The sequence below is a fragment of the Neophocaena asiaeorientalis genome, unplaced genomic scaffold, assembly GCF_003031525.2.
Source record: "Neophocaena asiaeorientalis asiaeorientalis breed wild unplaced genomic scaffold, Neophocaena_asiaeorientalis_V1.1 scaffold39, whole genome shotgun sequence".
Classification (NCBI taxonomy): Eukaryota; Metazoa; Chordata; class Mammalia; order Artiodactyla; family Phocoenidae; genus Neophocaena; species Neophocaena asiaeorientalis.
Genome location: NW_020175670.1, coordinates 5,315,567 through 5,328,777, shown reverse-complemented (window position 1 = coordinate 5,328,777; position 13,211 = coordinate 5,315,567). Strand labels below are relative to the sequence as shown.

Below are 13,211 nucleotides of genomic sequence, written 5' to 3'. Positions count from 1 at the left end.
AGCAAAAATTTACAAAGAAGAGATTTTAATTTGGATGATTGAACTTTGATTTCTGTCTCCAGAGAAAGATAAATATATAGAAGTAACCTTTCTTTATTACTCTTAATATCAAGATAGAACCTTATTTACTAAGACATGAAATAAGATCCATATTTGTAAATACCTAAAAATACAGTCCTCAGGTAACCATTTTCACAGCTTGGGTTCACATGCCATGTTAAAACCTAGAACCTAACCTACTGATTCTGAGACGTGCACAGAAAGTGGTATTCCACAAGGAATGAAGTGGCTATCGATGAGACTGCACTTCACTACACTACACAACTGTGGTTACTCAGGTACAAGGCAACTCAGTAAAAGGATCTGCAGAACACCCATCCACTGAATTAATATTTACTTACCACTTATTTATGTTTAAAGTTCTGAGGAAATCAGGGATTGCAATCTGGTGATTCAAAAGTCTTACAAAGGGCTTCCCTGGTGGCGCAGTGGTTGAGAGTCCGCCTGCCGATGCAGGGGACACGGGTTCGTGCCCCGGTCTGGGAAGATCCCACATGCTGCAGAGCAGCTGGGCCTGTGAGCCATGGCCGCTGAGCCTGCGCGTCCGGAGCCTGTGCTCCGCAACGGGAGAGGCCACAGCAGTGAGAGGCCCGGGTACCGCAAAAAAAAAAAAAAAAAAAAAGTCTTACAAATCCTTTAATCAGACTGCAGTGATAAAGTTTCTAATCAACATGGTAAGCAAAGATGACAAAGAATGACTGCCTGTTTCAAACACATAGAAAAACTGGATAAGATATAACTAACGACATTTTAAATACAAAGAAAAAAAGTCAAAATCATGAAAAATAAATCCCTGGGCCAGAACTGAAGGTGGAACTCAGAGTCAGTGGAGAAAGTTAAAGCTTTGGAGACTTAAAGGCTATGAGAACATGATATAGCCTTAATGTCTAGGGCCTAAGACTCTGATGATCTATAGGAAGGAAAGGGGCATACAGACAATAGGGCCCATGAAACTGGCTGGCTAGAGCTGAGCTATTAGCTTAACGGGGCAGTCATACAGGGTTGCCCCTCAGTAGAAAACATTCATGCCCCCGACTCCCTAAGCTTTGCAAGGAAGCTTTTATTTGGGGATCGGGTAAAAATAAATAAATAAAAATCAACTTTTCAAAACCTCACCAATATGAAATCAACATTCCAAGACTGTTCCCACATGGAGGTATGGTATCCACATACATAATCTCCATGTAGTAGCTGGGCCCCAGGCCAAGAAAATAATACAAAAAAATGGTCCAGAAGCAATGATACCCACGGGCACTGACTGAGACAAATAAGAAAACTCCCCTGGGTTCCCACAGTCCCAGTCCCACGAAACTCCCATGTTAACCCTCACGGAAGAGGCACTCACAGTCACAGGTTAAGACCAAACAAGAAAAAAACCCACTCTAAGAAACAGCCAATGCAAATGGAAAAATCAGTGCCCCAAGAGCTAAAAATAGTAGAACAGTGTGAAAGAGACTTTAAAAATATATTTAAATAACTGGAAAAAGTAAAAATGGGATAATATGGAAGGATAGCAGGTGAAACTGAAAAAATCTACTACAAACTCCAAAAGTGAAGGAAGGGAAAATTAAAAAAGACAAGATCCGACTTCCCTGGTGGCACAGTGGAAGCCCGGGCGCCTAGAGGCCGTGCTCCGCAACACGAGAAGCCATGGCCATGAGAAGCCCGCGCACCGCAACAAAGAGTAGCCCACTCTGGCCACAACTAGAGAAAGGCTGTGCGCTGCAACGAAGACCCAACACAGCCAAAAATAAATAAATAAATAAACAAATTTATTTTTAAAAACCCAAAAAACAAGATCCCTCCCTCTCTCTCTTTATAGATAGATTGATTGATCTATAGAAAGAGATATACACATACACACAAATCAATTCTACTTCCATGCACTAGCAACAATCCGAAAATGAAATTTATAAAAAAGTCCATTTATAATAGCATCAAAAAGAATAAAATAGGAATAAATTTAACAAAGAAGTGCAAGACTTGTACACTGAAAACTATAAAACATTATTAAAAGAAATTAAAGGAGACTTAAATAAATGGAAAGCTATCCATGGACAAAGATTTGGAAGAATTAAATTATTAACATGGCACTACTTCCCAAAACCATCTCAAGATTAAATACAATCCCTATCAAAACCCATCTGGTTTCTCTGTAGAATATAAAAAGCTTATCCTGAAAAGGGAAAGAATAGTCTTTCAACAAACAGTACCGGTACAACTGGATATGAACATGCAAGAGAAGGAAGTTGGACCATATACAAATATTAACTCAAATGAATCAAACACCCTAAAACTATAAAATTATTAGAAAAAAAAGGGAGTAAATCTTCAACACCTTGGATTAGGCAATGGTTTCTTAGATATGACATCAATAGTACGAAAAAACACATAAATTGGACTTCATCAAAGTATAAAACTTTTGCGCTTTAAAGGACACTATCAAGAAAGTAAAAATACAACCCATGGAACGGGAGAAAAATTGTATAAATCTGATAAGGGTCTAGTATTCAGAATATATAAAGAACTCTTACAATTTTTTTTTTTTTTTTTTTTGCGGTACACGGGCCTCTCACTGTTGTGGCCTCTCCCTTTGCCGGAGCACAGGCTCCGGACGCGCAGGCCCAGCGGCCATGGCTCACGGGCCCAGCCGCTCCGCGGCATGTGGGATCTTCCCAGACCGGGGCACGAACCCGTGTCCCCTGCATCGGCAGGCGGACTCTCAACCACTGTGCCACCAGGGAAGCCCAAGAACTCTTACAATTTAAAAAAAGGGTACATAACTCAATTTAAAATGAACAAAGGATTTGAAAAGATGTACAACATTAGTAGTCATCAGGTAAATGCAAATCAAACCCAGAGTGAGATACCGCTTCACACCCACCAGGACAGCTATAATCAGAGACTGACAATAAAAAGTCTGGCAAGGATGTCAAGACACTGGAACCCTCCTATAGTACTGGTGGGATTGTGAAAGGGTTCAGCTACTTTGTAAAACACTAGCAGTTACTCAAAAAGTTAAAGACAGGGTTACCTTATGACCTGGCAATTCCACTCCCATATAGCTACCTAATGAAAACATCTGTCCACTCAAAAAGTTGTACATGATTGTTCACAGCAACATTACTCATAACAGCAAAAAGTGGAGATAACTCAAACGTCCATAAACTGATGGATATATAAACCAAATGTGGCATATCTATACAATGGAGTATTATTCAGCAATAAAAAAGAATAAAACAGGGACTTCCCTGGTGGCACGGTGGGTAAGACTCCGAGCTCCCAATGCAGGGGGCCGAGGTTCGCTCCCGAGTCAGGGAACTAGAGCCCACATGCATGCCGCAACTAAGAATTCACGTGCCTCAACTAAAGAGCCCACGTGCCGCAACTAAGGAGCCAGCGCAACCAAATAAATAAATAAATAAAAATTATAAAAAAAAAGAATAAAATGCTGGTAAGTACTATCAATACAACATGGGTGAACTTTGAAAACATTACGTTAACTGACGAAAGGCCATACAGTCATCCCTTGGTTTCCGTGGGGGATTGGTTCCAGGACCCCTAGGAAACATCAAAATCTGCGGGTGCTCAAGTCCCTTATATAAAACAGTGTAGAATGTGCATATAGCCTACACACATCCTCCTGTTTAAGTTAAATCATCTCTAGATTACTTATAATAACCTAATACAATGTAAATGCTATGGAAATAGTTGCCAGCACATGACAACGTCAACTTTTGCTTTTTGGAACTTTCTGGAATTTTTTCCCAAGTATTTTCTATCAGCGGTTGGTCGAATCATGGATGAGGAACCTGCAGATTCAGAGGGCCAACTACGTATTATGTGATTCCAGTCATACGAAATGTCCACAATAGGCAAATCCATAGAGACAGAAAGTAGATTCTTTGCTTCCTGGAGAGAAGGAGAGCAATGTGGAGTGATAGTCAGTGATGGATGCAGGGTTTCATTTCAGGGTGATAAAAACATCCTGGAATTAGATAGTGGTGATGGTTGTACAACCTTATGAATATACTAAATGCAACTGGATTTTACACTTTAAAGGGGTGAATTTATAGTATGTTAATTATATATCATTTTGGCGGGGGTGGTGGGGGGAGGGATGCAAAAACCCTCAATGCGCAAGTTCAGGAATAGATAAGAAACAGCCAAAGAGGGAATTCATGAATTTGAAGATGGCTCAGCTAATAAGGAGGGTTTGTTTTAATAGGGGTTGCAGCTTTGCCAACAAAACATTATCTTAAATTTGGGACTTCTTTATATTCTCCTCTGTACTATACCTTGCCTCCTAGTCCTGTCAGGTAAGGAGCAATCTTACCCTTTTTGGTTAGAGTACCTGGCACAGCAATTCAGACATGGAATGAATGTTTGTTTGTGTGTTTGGGGAGGAAACTAATATTTCTCTAGGTAAATGCAATAGCTGTGTGTGTGTGTGTGTGTGTGTATGTTCCTATAACAGCAAATAGTTGGCAGTAAGTAGAAAAGGAAAAAGTTCAGGGTGGGAAAGGAAAAAAGGTAGGCTGAATAAAGTCATCCCCTCCCCTCAAAAGATATCTCCATCCTAATCCCTAGAAACTTATATGGGCAATAAAACAGCAACTATGATTAGGTTAAAGTCTTGAGATGGGGAGAGAAGCTGATGTTCTGGGTGGACCCTAAATGCAATCACAGTTTGTCTTTGTAAGAGGAAGCAGAGATTTGACTGCAGAAGAGAAGAGGGTAATGTGAGCAGAGATGAGAGTGATTCACTTTGAAGATGGAGAAAGGGGCCACAAACCAAGGAATACAGGCAGTCACTAAAAGCTGAAAAAGTCAGGAATGCAGATTCTCCCCTAGAGCTTTCAAGAGGAATCAGCCCTGCCAACTTGATAGCCCAGTAAGACTTCTTGCAGACATCTGGCTTCCCAAATAGTTAAGAGAGTAAATTTGTATTAAGTCACCAAGTTTGCAGTAATTCATTACAGCAGCAAGAGAAAACTAATACAAAAGGTAAGCAGAAGAAGAGGAATAATTCCGCCTTGAGAGAAACAAAGGAAACTGATACCAAAACATACAAGGGCATTAGAATTACTTCCCAGTTTGGCGTGAGAACTGCCTCCCAGTTTGCAGAGGAGAACACTAAGGAGATTTGGATGAGAGAGTTGATGAAGTCAGGTGGGTGCAAACAAAACGGGTTGCCATGTTCAGAAAGAGGCTACCCTGAACACAACTAAAGCAGTAGAACCATGTGTGTTGGAAAGTAGGATTTGGAAAAACTTGTAATGTGCAAGGAATCCCCTTTGTTCATTCATTATATATAAAATATATGTATGTATTGAGCGTTTACTATATGTCAGGTCCTGTACTTAATGACATTCATAATGGCTCTCAGGACTTTTCCTATCAGAAGCGTTTACACAATGACACCAGGAAACAGGTACTAACACACCTGTCTAAACTGGCGAGCTATCTAAACACTAACATGTAAAAGCACTTGTGTTTTTGTCACTGCAGTTGTGTAGTAAAGTGGATTACCTTTATTTACTCGGCTCTGACCTCTCATTTCAATGCTCTTTGTCTTGGCCTGTTTGCAGGTATTTTAAGCAGTTAAAATCCAAGGTCAAACACTACTTCACTATCTGTTCATGTTTTGTGTTCTACATCTTGAATATAATTGCTCTGCCTTTGGCTTGGTTCTCCCTAGAGCCAAGGTTCAGTTGCAGTTCTTCCTCTGGAAAGCAAATATACTAAAGAATTTTTGAACTAGAGGTTAAACATCATCCAGTCCAGCTCCTCAATTTACAGATGTCAGAAGTGAGATTCAGTTGGTTCTAATGACTCTTCTATGCCTTCAGCCCAGGAACGGCAGGGCCAGGGCTAGAACCCAGGCCTCCCATCTCCCAGTCCGAGGACTCTCTCACAGGCTGTCGACTTTTAAGTCCAGAGTTCTAAGTCTGAAGGTTTGGTTTCATATTTTAATTAAATCTCCAAGTTATTATCATATGAAAAATCTAGCAACCTTATCTCTTTAAAGAATCAGACTTTCAGCTTATAACCAATACAAACTACGTGTAATGAAGACAAGTCATATTACCAACACAAGTCAAATTGACTTTTTTTACATTTGCATCACACATATTTAAAGTGGCTGATTTTGGGCTACTGAACAGATACACTTTTTTTTTAAGTTTAAATAAACTGAATTTAAAAATTTTAAATCTAAGCCTCAATATTAATAAAAAGGAAATGCAAACTACAACAATGAAGATAGCATATTTCACCTATCATATAGAAAAGTGGTTTTTTTCCTCTCTCTGTCTCTGTTTCCAGAGTAGGAAGAAATGGGCAATCTTCACACAAGAATGATGAAAGTAAATAAAACTTCTCTAGAGAGCAGTTTGGATGTGTGTAGCAATGTCTTTAAAATGTGCAAGCAACCCTTCAACTTAGCAATTTCACTTCTAAATATTTCTTAAGCACACACACAAAAAAAGACTTAGTAATCTAGAAGGACAGCAACAGACTGGAAATAAATGTTCAACAATGGGTGACTGTTAATTATGATACATCCATGCATTGTAATAAAGTATAAGATCAGTAAAAACCACCTACTAGAAGAACATTTAATATCAGAAATTTCCATGATGAATTAAGCAACAAAAAGTAGGTCATAAAATAAGATGATGATGACAATAATGCTGACATGAAAGAACAGGTGCTTATATAGACACACACACAAAGATTATAAAGACATGCAAAATGTTAAGGATGGTTTTTTTCCCCCTTGGGCTTTTTAGTATTTACACATTTTCTAAAATATATAGATTTTTTTTTCTTGGACAGAAGAAAAATCTAATCAGTGTACTTTAAAAATTGTGTTCCCTTTAACCTTTCCCAACTCCTACATACATCCACTTTTCATTCATGGACTCACTACAACCCTGAGACTCCCCAGGGGTTTCCCTGCTGTGATCCCCTGCAGGTGATCTGGACAATCCTGCAGGCCTTCCTCCCACACCAGGAAAACCAATGAAAACCAGAACAGAAAGCCCCTCTCCTGGGATGCCACATCACGTCCTGGCTGTTCCAGGCAGTGAGACCCACACTTGGCTGTGAATGATCTTGGGCACTGCTCTCAGGCTCCTGGTCTTAACTCAAATTCCCAATGTTGGGACTTCCCTGGAGGTCCAGTGGTTAAGACTCAGCGCTTCCACTGCAGGGGGCGCTGGTTCCATCCCTGGTCGGGGAACTAAGATCCTGCAGGCAGCGCGGTGCGGTCAAAACAAACAAAGGAACAAAAAATTCCCCAAGTTTCCTCAAACCCCAACTGAGTTCAGAACCCTCCCCACCTCCCTGAAAACTCCAAGTCTGCCCAAGCTTGCCCTCCAGTACTCTGTAATCTCTAGGGCAGTGCTTTTCAAACTGAGAGTTGAGATGTGTTAATGGACGGAGAAAACCAATTCAGTGGGTCCTGGCCAACATCTTCTTAACCACGATAAAAGTCCCTCCTTCTGTGGAGGGGAATCAGGCTCCCTGCACTCACCTGCTTTTACTGCCTTCCTCTGGGACATCACGTAAGTAAGTCCACTACAGGCTACAGATACTTCTGAGTTGCTACTGGTCTAGAAAGGTATTTACGACACTTTGTTGAGTAAACACAATGTCTGACATTATCTTATTACTGTAAATAAACAGAATAAATAAATATATTAAGAGAGAATACTGGAAGTACAGGAAAGCATTCAACAAAATGTTTAACACAGTTACCTCTTGGTATATAGGGTTGTGAGAACTTATTTTCTCTTTTCGTCATTTTTAAAATTTTCCAATGCTCAACATCGCTAAGAATTAAAGAAATGCAAATCAAAACTACAATGAGGGACTTCCCTGGTGGCGCAGTGCTTAAGAATCCGCCTGTCAATGCAGGGGACACGGGTTCGAGCCCTAGTCCAGGAAGATCCCACATGGCGCCGACCAACTAAGCCCGTTCACCACAAATACTGAGCCTGCGCTCTAGAGCCCGTTCACCACAACTACTGAGCCCACGTGCCACAACTACTGAAGCCCAAGTGACTAGAGCCCGTGCCCCGTAACAAGAGAAGCCACCGCAATGAGAAGCCCACTCGTCACAACTAAAGAAAGCCTGTGTGCAGCAACGAAGACCCAACACAGCCATAAGTAAATAAATAAATTTATTTTAAAAAAACCTCACACAGGGCTTCCCTTGTGGCGCAGTGGTTGACAGTCCGCCTGCCGATGCAGGGGACACAGGTTTGTGCCCCAGTCCGGGAAGATCCCACATGCCGTGGAGCGGCTGGGCCTGTGAGCCATGGCCACTGAGCCTGCGCGTCCGGAGCCTGTGCTCCGCAACGGGAGAGGCCACAACAGTGAGAGGCCCATGTACCGCAAAAAAAAAAAAAAGAAAACCAACCTCACACCAGTCAGAATGGCCATCATCAAAAGGTCTACAAACAATAAATGCTGGAAAGGGTATGGAGAAAAGGGAACCCTCCTACCCTGTTGGTGGGAATGTAAATCAGCACAGCCATTATGGAGAACAGTATAAGAGGTTCCTTAAAAAATTACAAATAGAGTTACCATACGATCCACCAATCCTACTCCTGGGCATAGACCCAGAGAAAATCATAATTCTGAAAGATTCATGCATCCCATTGTTCACTTCAGCACTGTTTACAATAGTCAAGACATGGAAGCAACCTAAATGTCCATCTACAGAGGAATGGATAAAGAAGATGTGGTACATATATACAATGCAATACTACTCAGCCATAAAAAAGAATGAAATGCCATTTGCAGCAACATGGATGGACCTAGAGATTATCACACTAAGTGAAGTAAGTCAGACAAATATCATATATCACTTATATGTGGAATCTAAAAAAAAAATGGTACAAATGAACTTATTTACAAAACAGAAACAGACTCAGACCTAGAAAACAAACTTATGGTTACCGAAAGGGAAAGGTGGAGGGGCGGGATAAATTAGAAGTTTGGGATTAACATATACACACTACTATGTATAAAATAGATAATCAACAAGGACCTACTGTACAGCACACGGAACTCTATGGGAAAAGATTCTGAAAAAGAATGGATATATGTATATGTATAACTGATTCACTTTGCTGTACACCTGAATCTAACACAACATTATAGATCAACTATACTTCAATATAAAATAAAAAATTTTTAATTTCTATATTAAACATATATTACTTGCATGATTTTTAAAGCATTGTTACTATTTCTGTATTATTATTACTCTTTCTATATGAAGTGCTCTCCTAGGGCCTTCACATTACCTGTAATTACTGGGTTCAAATAATGGATAAAAGAGGAGATATGAGACAGACGTCAGCATCGTTTGATGCAGAATCTTTTAGGCCTCTAAGACCATGTTACTAAAAGCCATGGTGTGGAGAACAGGAGAGTGGACAACATCTAAATAAGTGATCACCCAAGTGATGACCAGGTCACTAGAAAGCCTGGCGGGAGGAAAGAACACAGACAGAAGGCAGATAAACCTAGGCTCAAACTGCAACTCCGCGGTGACAAGTTACTTTGTTGTTTCAAGCCTCAGTCTTCTCATCTGTGAAATGGGGATGATATGATGACCCTTTCAAAGTATATCCCATTTGAAGTGGAGAATTTCTAGTAAATTCAGTACACAGTGAGTGGCATGGAGTAGGACTACAAACAAAACCAATGTCTTTCCTCACTGAGAACAGGGGAAGTCAAGGAGGGAAGGCCAAAAGAAATAATCATATTTGCCTGCTACTGTTTAAACTTTTTAAACGGCAATTTCTTAAGAAAGGGAGGAAATGCCCACCCTGTGAGTGGGAGGGAAGGAAAGGCAGGAGAGCCAGGGGTGGGCAAGCAGCACAGGGCCCAGCACATGCACAGTCCTGGAGGCCTTAATTACACCCTCTTGGCCTTGGCCTTGGCCTTGGTCTGCACAGGTTCCACCAAGTTCTCTGGAAAATGCTTTATAGGGGCTTCCTGAGGACAGTTATTACCCAGTGTCACCCCTAAGCCCAAAGTGATTCCACAAATATTTGAGCTTCTACCACTGATGGAGCACTGTCCTCACACACAGAGGAGAGGAGGGAGATGAAACAGAGTTCAGTTTCAAAGGTCTGACGAAGTATACACACACGCCAAGATAGAATGAGTAATTTGGGACACAAGCTTCACAAGGGAGATGTAAGAGCTACAGGAACACGTGCCTCCTGCTGGGAAACGAGGGAAGCTTCCTGGGAAAGAGGGCAACTCTGCTGCACCCGAAAGTCAGAATGGGGTTTTAGCAGGTTCTCCACAGAGGGATCCTCATTCCAGAGAGGGCACAGCACTAACAATGAGTGACCCAAAGGCAAAGGGTGTGTGTCGGCAGGAGCAGCCCACTCGGGCCAACACAGGACAGTATTATAAGGAACAGTGAAAGAAAACGTGGAGGACTCCAATGTCAGGGTGACCTTCTGGACTAGCGGGGATGCGCTGAGCACAGGGAAGTGATGTGATTAGAGCTGTGCTTCTGTGAGATTAATGTGACCACAATGCAGGAGTCAGATTTGCAGGGAGAGAGACTTCCGGCCAGAGGTCCAGACTCTGACGGTCAGGGTTAGAGCGGATACTGCAGTCACACAAGGAAACTACAAGATGCAAACAAAAATAAATAAAGATGCAATCTGACTAGTAATTTCCAGGATAATTCAACTCTAGTCTTAACACAAGCACAAATATCTATATGAAAAGTGGGGAAAGGTCAGCTCTAGCTACTGACTTCTTACTTTGGTGCTCAATGGATGCCACTCCACATTCCACCAAAGAAGAGCATCCTGTCCTGAAAAAAGCCTCGAGAGGCACAACAGTGGTCCCAAAACACGAAAAAGGAAAATCTGGAACTCCCGTTTGCCATGCAAGCCTCGGAATCAATTCAGAGCAGTATGTACTTCCAACCCTTGATGGAGGGTTGTGACCACACTTAATGACAAAATTATAAACTCCGGAGAATTTCTTTCCCCTGAAATAGTTTCCCATCTCCAGGGAACTCTTCATGTCTAAAGTTCCCGATCAGACCTAGGCCTGGCCTGGAGGCCCCAAGTCATCTTAGATTTCTTGCCTTAGGTGACAGGAGACAGAGCAGCTGAGGTGAACGTTTCCTACCACCAAGGGTAGCCACTAAAGAATGTCAGCTGGAGATTTCAACAAGCAAATCTTACTTAACAATCAGGAAAGGGGAAGTACAAAGGGGAGGGGGAAAGAATGGAAAACAAACTGCATAAAATAAGTGATGGTTTTAATGCTTTGGACTAGGGGATCAATAACACTGGAAAGAGAGGTGGAAAGCACAGAAGGGTGGGAACCACGTTCTACATCCAGGGAAGGATGTTTCAAGGAACACATTACGCAGACACGCAGCAGGCCAAGGGACCATCACGCATGCCCCCTGGACGAGGCAGACACGCACCCTCCTTCCCGCCAGAAAAAGGCCCAGGTGACATGTCCAGCAGAGGCCTCGGCGTATTTATAGCAGCCACCTCTATTCTGGGGGTGGCTAGCTTGTCCCTAGCACCCAGGAAGGGTGAGATAAGAAGACAATTTTCTCCTAGAGAGTATTAGTAAGAATTAAGCCAAGTGAAAAACAAGCGCTTCCTCTCAACTACTTGACGGCCCTTTAGAAAGCTCTGGAGAGGAGAGGTACGATGGTGGTGAAAAATGAGCAGGACCACACTTGTGAATTTTCCAAGGACATTTACTTCTTCTACTCCAAGAAACCAAACTTTAACATCTTAAGCATTTTAAAGGGAGAATTTCCTCAAAATATATTAGATTGAACCATAAGCAATCAGCATTTTTGTAGGTCAAAAACAGTCGAATGTTAACAGTTTCATGTGATTGAATCGTACTACATGCCTTCCAACTTTTTCTACAGCAGAGACAGGCAAATTTTTTCTTAACAGACCAGACTGTAGGTATTTTAGGCTCTGAGGGCCAAGAGGCAAAACAGATTACGTAGGTAACCATTCAAAAACATGAAAACCACTGTTAGGCCCTACAAAAACAGGCATGGGCCACGCTTCGCCAATCTCTGTCTTGACAGTATGACAAGGGTAAACTTTTTCTGATAATGTTCACTATAAAAATGGCTGACTTTGGAGTAATACAGCGATGCCCTTGGAAGATACGAAAGTCTATTAGTAAAAGCCACTGCTCCCATCCCAGCCAGCTCTAACGCTGGTGGTTGGTCTGAGCCCCCAGTCTGCTGTCAGCGCTCCCTTCTGCTGCTGCTTCCACCGATCTGGCTTATTTTAGAAGCAGTTGTCTGTGGGAGGGTTTGAGGATGGTTCTAACTTTTCTACAAAGAAAAAAGAAAAAGAAATGTACAAGGAAATGGGGCTTAACAGTAACTGTGAATAACCATTAACTCCAGAAAGGATAGGGGAGCAAAGGCACTCTGAGGAATTACCCCAAACACACCCCTGATTTGAATTCAAAATTCCAGAGGTCCAAAGGGCAGCAACCAAAACAGGTGAATACCTATACAGCTGGCCCAAGGCTGAAAGACTAAAGAGAGCAAAAAATAAGTTTGAGACAGACTATGCTTTTTTTTTTTTTTTTTTTTTTTTTTTTTTGTGTGTGTGTTACAGGGTCCTCTCACTGCCGTGGCCTCTCCCGTTGCGGAGCACAGGCTCCGGACGCGCAGGCTCAGCGGCCATGGCTCACGGGCCCAGCCGCTCCGCGGCATGTGGGATCTTCCCAGACCGGGGCACGAACCCGCGTCCTCTGCATCGGCAGGCGGACTCCCAACCACTGCGCCACCAGGGAAGCCCCAGACTATGCTTTATAGAAATAAGAGAGATCATTAAATGGGCAATAATCATTCTTCTCCTAAGTTATCAGGGTAGAGCCAAATAGGAAAAGGCTGCATTTGTAGTCACTCCCAAAAGACTACTGTTGGGAAAACTTAACTGTTGTGAGACATAGAAAGTCATCACTGAGGGAATCAACAGCTTCCTCCTATGGAGAATGTTAAGAAATTAGAGTCGGGGGCTTCCCTGGTGGTGCAGTGGTTGAGAGTCCGCCTGCCGATGCAGGGGACACGGGTTTGTGCCCCGGTCCGGGAAGATCCCACG

At 42.2% G+C, this 13,211-nt stretch overlaps 1 protein-coding gene across 13 annotated transcripts in view; it reads right to left on the bottom strand.

Annotated features, from left to right (window-relative positions):
• Positions 1–13,211, bottom strand: part of APBB2 (amyloid beta precursor protein binding family B member 2) — a 369,238-nt gene that overhangs the window by 221,083 nt on the left and 134,944 nt on the right. The window lies entirely within an intron of this gene.